Below are 8,661 nucleotides of genomic sequence, written 5' to 3'. Positions count from 1 at the left end.
TGGGATTGGAGTAAATTGTGACAGATGGTAATTCATACAAGAGAGAGAATGGACTTCTCTAACGCATCCTTTTCTGATTCCAATTCTCCTTGCACTAACCTCTGCTTCAAATTAGTCACCTCACAACTTCAGACCTCCTACATATGTAGTATAAATGGCGGCACTATGATAGCCATGCCAAAATAAATAAATAAATAAAACAAAATCCTTTTGCAGCTTGTGCAAAATACCACAGTGGGAAAGGAAGAAAGAGGCTGGATTTGGTGATTGGTAGTTAGCCTCTATTCAACTCAGAGTAACTTTTAACTCAATCCTTTACATTGAACATCCAACCACAGAGTCTAGGGTGGGAGGGAGAGATATTGGAAGATGCTTCAGACTATCCAATTCACTGTTATCCAATCCCTCAACTTTAGCAGTTGCATAATAATTTGTGAGGTGTCTTACCTGGCTGTCTGAGGTAATTGTACTTGTCTTTTATGGAAAAGATTTGTGAGCACATTTCTCAGACTGCTCTCCTAAAATACACATACTCTACCACATACAGAAAATCATTATCCATTATTATTAACCTTTCCATTTGCAAAAAAAATAAATAAAAAATGCTCAGGTTGCCTATCAGACATTTACCATAGATAGGTGTTTGTTTGTGTGTGTGTGTGTTTGTGTTTGTCTGTCTTCAAGTCATTCTTGACTTCTGGTGACTGTCTGGACTAATTCTTGTAATTTTTTTTGGGCATGTTTTTTGGGAAGTAGTTTGATCTTGTCTGCTTCCTAGGGCTGATACTCATCGATAATAGCAACTGTTTTTAGTGGAAATTTCACTGTACAGTGTTTTGTCTTGAAGCTTATAGGCATGTTTAACAAAAACTCTGTAATGCTATATGTCTTGTCTCCCAAGTTATGATATGTGAAATTTGGTGTCCATCCATATTTTACTTCTAATATATAACTGTCCTGCAAATTCCATGCCATTCTAATAAAGAACGTAAAAGCTATAGCTATGTGGGTATTCATAGTTTTCCCATGCAGGAGAATGGAAAGCTGAACCTTCACTTAAGAGTTGTCATTGGGTTGCCATAGATTTCAGACTGATCCTGGGGTTTATTATTTTACTTCCAAAATCCTGGTTTTCAAATCAGGTTGATCAGTCTTTACTTAATGTGATACCTTACATTAAAAATCTAAAGTCATTGGAATGGGGAAGTCAAAGTCAATCAGTTAATCGAATCAGGCAAACTCCCTACCTTCCCATAAACTGTGAATCCAATCTGCGTGGAGTTTGATGCAGTGTCATTATTGTTTATCATCTGTATGTAAACTGCCCACGTGAAGTTGTACTAGTGTTATTCTCGCTTGGCACGTGTATTTCCGCAGTGGGATTTGGGAGTGTCGAATGATGAAAGTAGCACTGGGCCGTAAACTTGATTTTGCATGACTGTTGCGATGTTGCCTGCGTGTACAAAAAAGGAACGTGTTTGCATCACGAGAGCAAAATGCTGCTTTTCTTGTTTCAGCAAAAGTGTCAGGCCCTCTAGACGTGTCTGTCACTAGGATTCTTTTCAGTGAGAAGCCGCAACCATGAGTTTGTTCCACAACAACTTATGTAAACCAGATTTTCAGAGCTCTGGGAAGGTGTGTTTTAAAATGAACAAAGGATCATTCTTTGGAAAAAAAAAAAACCTTCCAGGCCAAAAACTGGCTTGGAGAACACCTTTAGATTCAAAACACATGCTACATCAAGCCAGAGATAGTTCAGTGGAGGACATGTGTGTGAATTGTTTTATGTGGCTTGAAAAAAAAATTTGGGGGGATGGGGGGAAGAGCATGCAGAAATGTATCCCTTCCCTCAAATACACACAGACATGCACACATACAAACAACCAACACAACCAGACTAAGCTGTGGGCATGAATAATCAGAGCAATCTGCAAGGGTTTTTCCCATTTGTGGCTAGTGGGATGTTTCATCAAACTTTGTCACCATGGCAAATACTTTATTGTACATAAACATTTGCTGTGCTGAAAATCCACCCACTCTTGCTGAAAGATGGCCAGGTTTTGTTAAACTGCATTCCAGCTACCCTGCTGACTTTTGAGATAAGTTCTTGCAGCCAGTGTTCCATGCGCTTGAGAAAATAAAGTGTGAAAGATACAGTTTAAAAGAACAAGAACCTTTTTAACAGTTCAATTTTTATGTTTTCATGAGAGAACTTCCTTTGGTGTTTTTTTTTTAACTCAAAGAGACATTCACTTTTTTGTTCATTGATTTCTTATTTTCTGCTGTTCTAGGAAAAGGCTGGAACAAATTATTCTGTTTCCAATTTTTTTAAGCTTCAACAAGAGTTAGACAGACACTTGAGTTTTAATGAGGCATTCTTTAAAAAGATTTCTAGCTGTGCCAGTTTCTGTCTTTTTTGACCAGGGGTTTAAAAAGGATTAATAGACAGGTAGATAGACAGGTAGATAGGTAGGTAGGTAGGTAGGTAGGTAGGTAGGTAAGTAGGTAGGTAGGTAGGTAGGTAGATAGATAGATGATAGATAGATAGATAGATAGATAGATAGATAGATAGATAGAGACAGATGATAGATAAGTAGATAAATAAAGATGATAGATACATGATAGATAGGTAAAGATAGATAGATAGATAGATAGATAGATAGATAGATAGATAGATAGGTAGGTAGGTAGGTAGGCAGGCAGGCAGGCAGGCAGGCAGGCAGGCAGGCAGACAGACAGACAGACAGACAGACAGACAGACAGACAGACAGACAGATAGATAGATAGATAGATAGATAATAGAGGGTGGATGGATGGATATAGATATATGATACATAAATATAGAATACATACATACACACACACATCTATCACATTTGGCCAATAAAGAATTCTATTCTATTCTATTCTATTCTATTCTATTCTATTCTATTCTATTCTATTCTATTCTATTCTATTCTATATAGAGAGAGAAGCAGCTAGAAGCAAGACCAAATGTGATTTTAAAAGAAAAATTAGAAGAAAACTGCTGTCTCCTATCTATTCTAGGATTTAAGAGTACCAATGACTATATCAGTCTTCCATAACTTTGTATTCTCCAGATGTGTTCGATCCACTGGTAAGGTGAGCAGCTAGTAATGACTGAAGTTACAGTTTTACAGATCTAAAGCAAAGGTTGATCAGTGTTTTATTTGTTAGCATAATTTCTGAATCCCAGAAGGGAGCAAAGCCAATAGCAGAATTAAGACTGTTTGTTCTCTATGTCTGGCAAAGACAGGCACTTTTGTCTCATTGGATGAATGAAGGACTAGAAGTAGGAAGATCTGAGTTTAAATCCTAATTTAAGCATGCAAGCAGCTAAATGATCTTAGACCAGTCATTCCTTCTCAGCCCTTGAAAGAATGCAGTGGCAAGATACTTCTGAAAATGCTGCTAGAAAACTCCATGGGATTTGTAGTCACCTGAAATCAAATATGACTTGAAGGCAAAGAAAAAAAAGAGGGGGGGAATCTCAGGGAGGAGGACTTTTTAGATCTTTTGATGGAGAACTAGTTTCCTAAGTATAAGAGAATCTATAATAGAAAAAACTATAACAGAATCAATTTCTACATAGACAAATTGCAATCAAAAACATGGAGAAATGCATTCATAAATACATAAATGTTTGAATATAAAACCCCTCATAATGGAATGATGCAATTATTAATGAAAAAATAAGAAATAGAGAAACCAAAATTTCTCCCATCTTTATGTAGACCTTGTAGGAAGAGAGCTGTGCTAGTCTCTGGTGGTGAAAAGCTACTAGAAAAAGACTGGTAACACCTTTTTTGGATTGACAGATTTTATTAAAACGCATAATGTTTTGGGAGGCATAGATCATTTCAAGAAATGCATTAAATGGAACAAGTGTCAATGGATAAATCTGATGAAGTTAGGTGCAGCTGTCGAAAGCTTTATGCATTCTTTAATTAAAAAAAGCAAGTCAGCTGGAAAAAGTGGTACCAGACTCCTGGCTTTTTATCCATCTCTGTCTATTTCTCTGGATGCATAAATAATTTGTATGAAAAACTTGGAAATAATCATTCATTTTATTTTCCAGGTTATTATTTTTAAGTTTGAATTCTGCTTTAGGACAGTAAGTTTAGAGCCCCAGGAGGCATGACAAGAGGCCCATTCTCTTGCATTTCCCTACATGGTTTCAGCCTTTCTGTATCCAGGCAAAGATGTTGAAAAAAGTTTTCTAGGACCAACATGGATAGATCAAATTTCAGCTTATAGTCTGAATCTAAAATAGATCTGCAAGATTCTGCTAATGTATCTTACAATAAATTAGAATTAACTCATCTGATAGTCTACCTAGGAAGGCTGTCTTGCAAGTCTAAAATACAAATCTCCTGCCATCTCTCTTACATCCTGAGAAGCTAGAGATGGTCTTTGAGTCTTTTCCTCTGCCAACTATCCAGCTGTTATCTGACTAGTTGCTAGGCAGCATTTCTTCGCCTACCTTCCAAGATTTTTCTCATATGTATAATTATCAGTGTAAGGCATTGTTACATTAGCCAGAGGCCACAATGCTATTGACAGAACAATAGGTTTGCTGTCAAGGTACCAATTCTGTTGTAGTAAACACTTCTGTGCTTCCCAAGGTGATCCACAGGAGGGCAAACTAACTTCGCACCAGAAAGATGAGCAGCTTTTCCTGCAACAAGCCCCACCCTCCTCAGAGTTGCCTTGCAAACAGGCACCACAGCAAGGAAGGTTCAGAGCCAGCAAGCATTTAACTGCCTGCACGGAGCACAAACTCATCTCCCCATCAAAGTGGTACCTATTTATCTACTTGCAGATAACATGCTTTGAACTGCTAGGTGGACAGAAGCCGAGATGAGTGATGCGGGCTCACCCCAACATGCAGTACCAGGACTCAAACTACTGGAGCAGAGATCATCTCCAGCATCATTAGGCCACTGAGTCACCATGCCTCTTTCTCACATATCACAGTAGAAAATACTCAGGACTTGGACTTTGTTCTACTGAGATTGGCTGGAGTAGCTAGATTTGTAAGAATTTTCAGCCTTGTCTATGGAGATTCTCAGTTGTCTCAAACGTGCTTATTCAAAAGGCAAATGGACTTCGTTTTTCCTTGAAGACTTAAATCTTCAGGGAAAAAACTGTCCAATTGCCTCTTGAATAAGCACCTTTGGGACAATTTTCAGTCTACTTGATTCTGATGAGTGGGTCAGCCAGGAACAAAGTTTTCTGCAGTGCGCTTATGGGCCATGAAAATTGGTCATCTGATAGCTTTCCCTATTTTAAAAATGGACCTCACAATTATTAAAGGCGAATAAAAGAAATCCTAAGCATATCACATAATCAAGTCTTTCTGCTTGAAAAAATTACACACACCAAATGGGACAATTTAGTATTTGGCAAAAATTCCTAATGATAAATTGTTTGTGAGAGCAAGAGCTATGCAAAACTATACTCTAAAAAAATCATACTCTAAACAAAGGAAGCACAGTACCAAATACAACATGTGGTCCATCTACAATTAACCTGGCTTGTTGGGTGACAGAAGTACATTCTTCTGCAAAACATAATGGGAAATTAACATTTTGCTGGCACTACAGTGTTTTCTTCAGGAACAAAATAACTGAAACAGAACAGGATGCAAATGACTCCAATCTAGAATATTGAAACCATCTTGAAAATATAAATAAATGAGAGCACTGCATTTAATTACTAATTTCCTAATTGTGCAGCTTAGGCAATCTGGGACTCCTGATGTTTTCCAATAAATGAAAACTATGTTAAAAACCTTTAATGTGAAGAACATCTGGTGATTTAAGGTACCTCTTTTAATATTCATTTTAATAACTCTCAAATGGAGGTAGAACTAGTACAATATACTTTGTTTAAAGTTCATTTCCTGTCCCTAGGATATTTATTGGCCCTTTAATGCTGGCCATTTCCACTTTTCACTTTTCCTGTGAGCCTTCTTCTAGTTTTCATTGACTTCATTCCATTCTTGACCTCTTTTCCCCTCAAGAAAATTAAACACAGCCCAAGACAAGTTGGACGCCAATTAGTTTTACAGCTTTTCTTACCTCCCTTTCTTCTGCATTCTTTAGTTCATTGAGTCAACCCCTAATGTTACAAGACTTTAGGAAAAAGGACATACAGCCGCAGTGCAAAATAAAGGTAATTAAAAAGATGTGAATAGCAAACAAAAATCCATCTGAAAGAGTCAGAAAAATGCATTGAAAGTATGAGGCTGAATGGTACGTTACTTCATTCTTTCTATAGAATGAATATAATGGCAAAAACAAAGCTGGGTATAATAGAAAAAATAACATTAAAACTGCCAATACAAAAGGGAACTGGGAAAACAAATACTTAAAAATTGAACTAAATATCTTTGACATTCAATGGAATACAACAAAGTACAAGATCCAATACACTATTGAGAGAGGGAGAGAGAGAGAGAGAGAGAGAGAGAGAGAGAGAGAGAGAGAGAGAGAGAGAGAGAGATCTGCAATAAACAATATGTATAGGACTAACATTGCAGAATACATAGGCTATTTCTTTTATATATATTTAGACCTACACATATTGTTTATTGCAAGTTTTTTTAAACCATGGGTTTTAATGGGTTATTCTTTAAACTATACACAGAGGGGTCTCGGAAAATTATTATAATGCTACTGTATAATTCTACTTGAATTTACTTTGACGAAATTTAGAACAATTTCATCATTACCTGAGGTGAAAGAAATTAAATCTTCTGGTATTTGAGCTTCTTTGAATTTTGCAGTGCAGTTTCTCCCTAATACTACATATATTTGGGCAAAATATCTATGTTATTGACAATGACTAATACAAGGCCTTATAGCAGACAAAGTTGCTTATGGACAAATTTGCAGGGTAGTAAAGAGAGACTTTTTTACACACTGGCAGCGATGAAACAAATGTAAGATTAGAAAAATGAGAAATTGAAATAGATTGATTCCATTCTTTCTGTGCTTCCTGTTTTACCTCATGTATGATTATATTCCCTGAAGTATATTTCAGAATGCTTTCAGGTATAAAATTTTAGATTTTAAAATATAAGCTTACAAATTGCTTGGCCACTTCATTTAAGTTACAACTTCATGCACTTGGTTTTGGACAACATGCTGAGGCTGCATGCTTTAAGCAGATTTACTATGTCCCAGTGTCTTCTGAAGTCAGCGGCTGGCTTCCAAAGAAATGTGCTTTTGAAGTAAATACCAATACCTTGGTCCTCACTGATGACTAAGCAGTCAAATAGTTTCTCTTGGAAGTGAGCCAAGAGCAAAAGTACTTAAAAATCTTGGCCTGATTTCTAACTCAAGTCATCATGAGTTCCACGAATTCTAGCCCTAGCTTTCCTCTCTTTCTTTCTTTCCTCCAGGTCAACATGCCTCCCACATATTTAAACAGAGGAACAGTGTAGGAGGAGACCCAGGTTAGACTAAAGAAGCAAAAAAAAAATTGAATCAAAAGTTTAATCAAATGAAAGAACCTGCCCAAAGTTCAGGATGATTGTCCAAAAGGAAGCAATTTTAGTGACAGATGCACAATGTTGTACAGAGGGTCTCATCACAACTTCCAGGGCTGGGAAATGGAAAACAAGAAGAGATTGCTAATTGGATCTACTAAATCAGGGGTCTCAAATTCAAGGCCCAGGGGCTGGATCCGGCCTGCAGGGTGCTTATATCTGGCACATGGGCCTGTCCTGAAAACAGCAAAGAATCGACCCATGATGCCTCTGCCAGCAAAAAAGGAACTCAGGGGGGGCACCCGCATCCTTCCCAAGCTCCATTTTTGCTGGCAGAGGGTTGCAGGAGGCCTTGTAGCCAAAAATGGTGCCCACACACGGCCTCCCCGAGCTCTATTTTCACTGGTAGAAGGTTGTAGGAGGCCGTTGTGGATGAAAACAGAGCCCGGGAGGACCGTGTGTGGCCTCCCTGAGTTCTGTTTTCTCTGGCATATAGCTGTAGGATGCCATCGTGGCTGAAAATGGACTCTTGATGAGTGACATCAAGCTGGCCATGCCTCCCTGGCCTCCCAAGTTCAAACACAACCCTGATGCAGCCTTCAATGAAATCAAGTTTGACACTCCTGTACTAAATAAAGAACATCACTATTACATTACAACAAAGTTTAACAATCTAAATATAAACAACTAGCTGTACTAAAGTAGGATCAGCAGTGGGTTGCCCCTGGTTCGAACCGGTTCGTAAGAACCGGTAGTAAAACTGGCAGGAGGCCCCGTCCACTGCCCTGGATGTCATCATTGGCGATCTGCACATGTGCAGAAGCAAGGAGCATGAAGTAGAACTGAAGTGAAAGCCAATCTAATTTGTAAATTCATCGGGGAATCTGAGAGTTGTACTTCTAACCCGTCTTGGTTGTCTGGAATGCCACAATAGCAAAAGGTCTTGGGAAAGAAAGCATTGAATACATGCCATTAACTGCAAAGAACATAAAGAGAAAGAAAGAGAATAAACCTGAAAATAAAAATTTGCGGTCTCTCTCCCAAAGTTGGCAAATATGAGCGCAATACTATTAATAACTGTTTCAAAAGTTATCTGGTTGAGTAATAGACTTCTGACCTGTGTCTTATTCCAGCAAACACAGAAC

The sequence above is a fragment of the Pantherophis guttatus genome, chromosome 1 (assembly GCF_059756535.1).
Source record: "Pantherophis guttatus breed Tessera chromosome 1, ASM5975653v1, whole genome shotgun sequence".
Classification (NCBI taxonomy): domain Eukaryota; kingdom Metazoa; phylum Chordata; class Lepidosauria; order Squamata; family Colubridae; genus Pantherophis; species Pantherophis guttatus.
The sequence above is the reverse complement of the archived record's forward strand: the minus strand, read 5'-3'. Positions refer to the sequence as shown.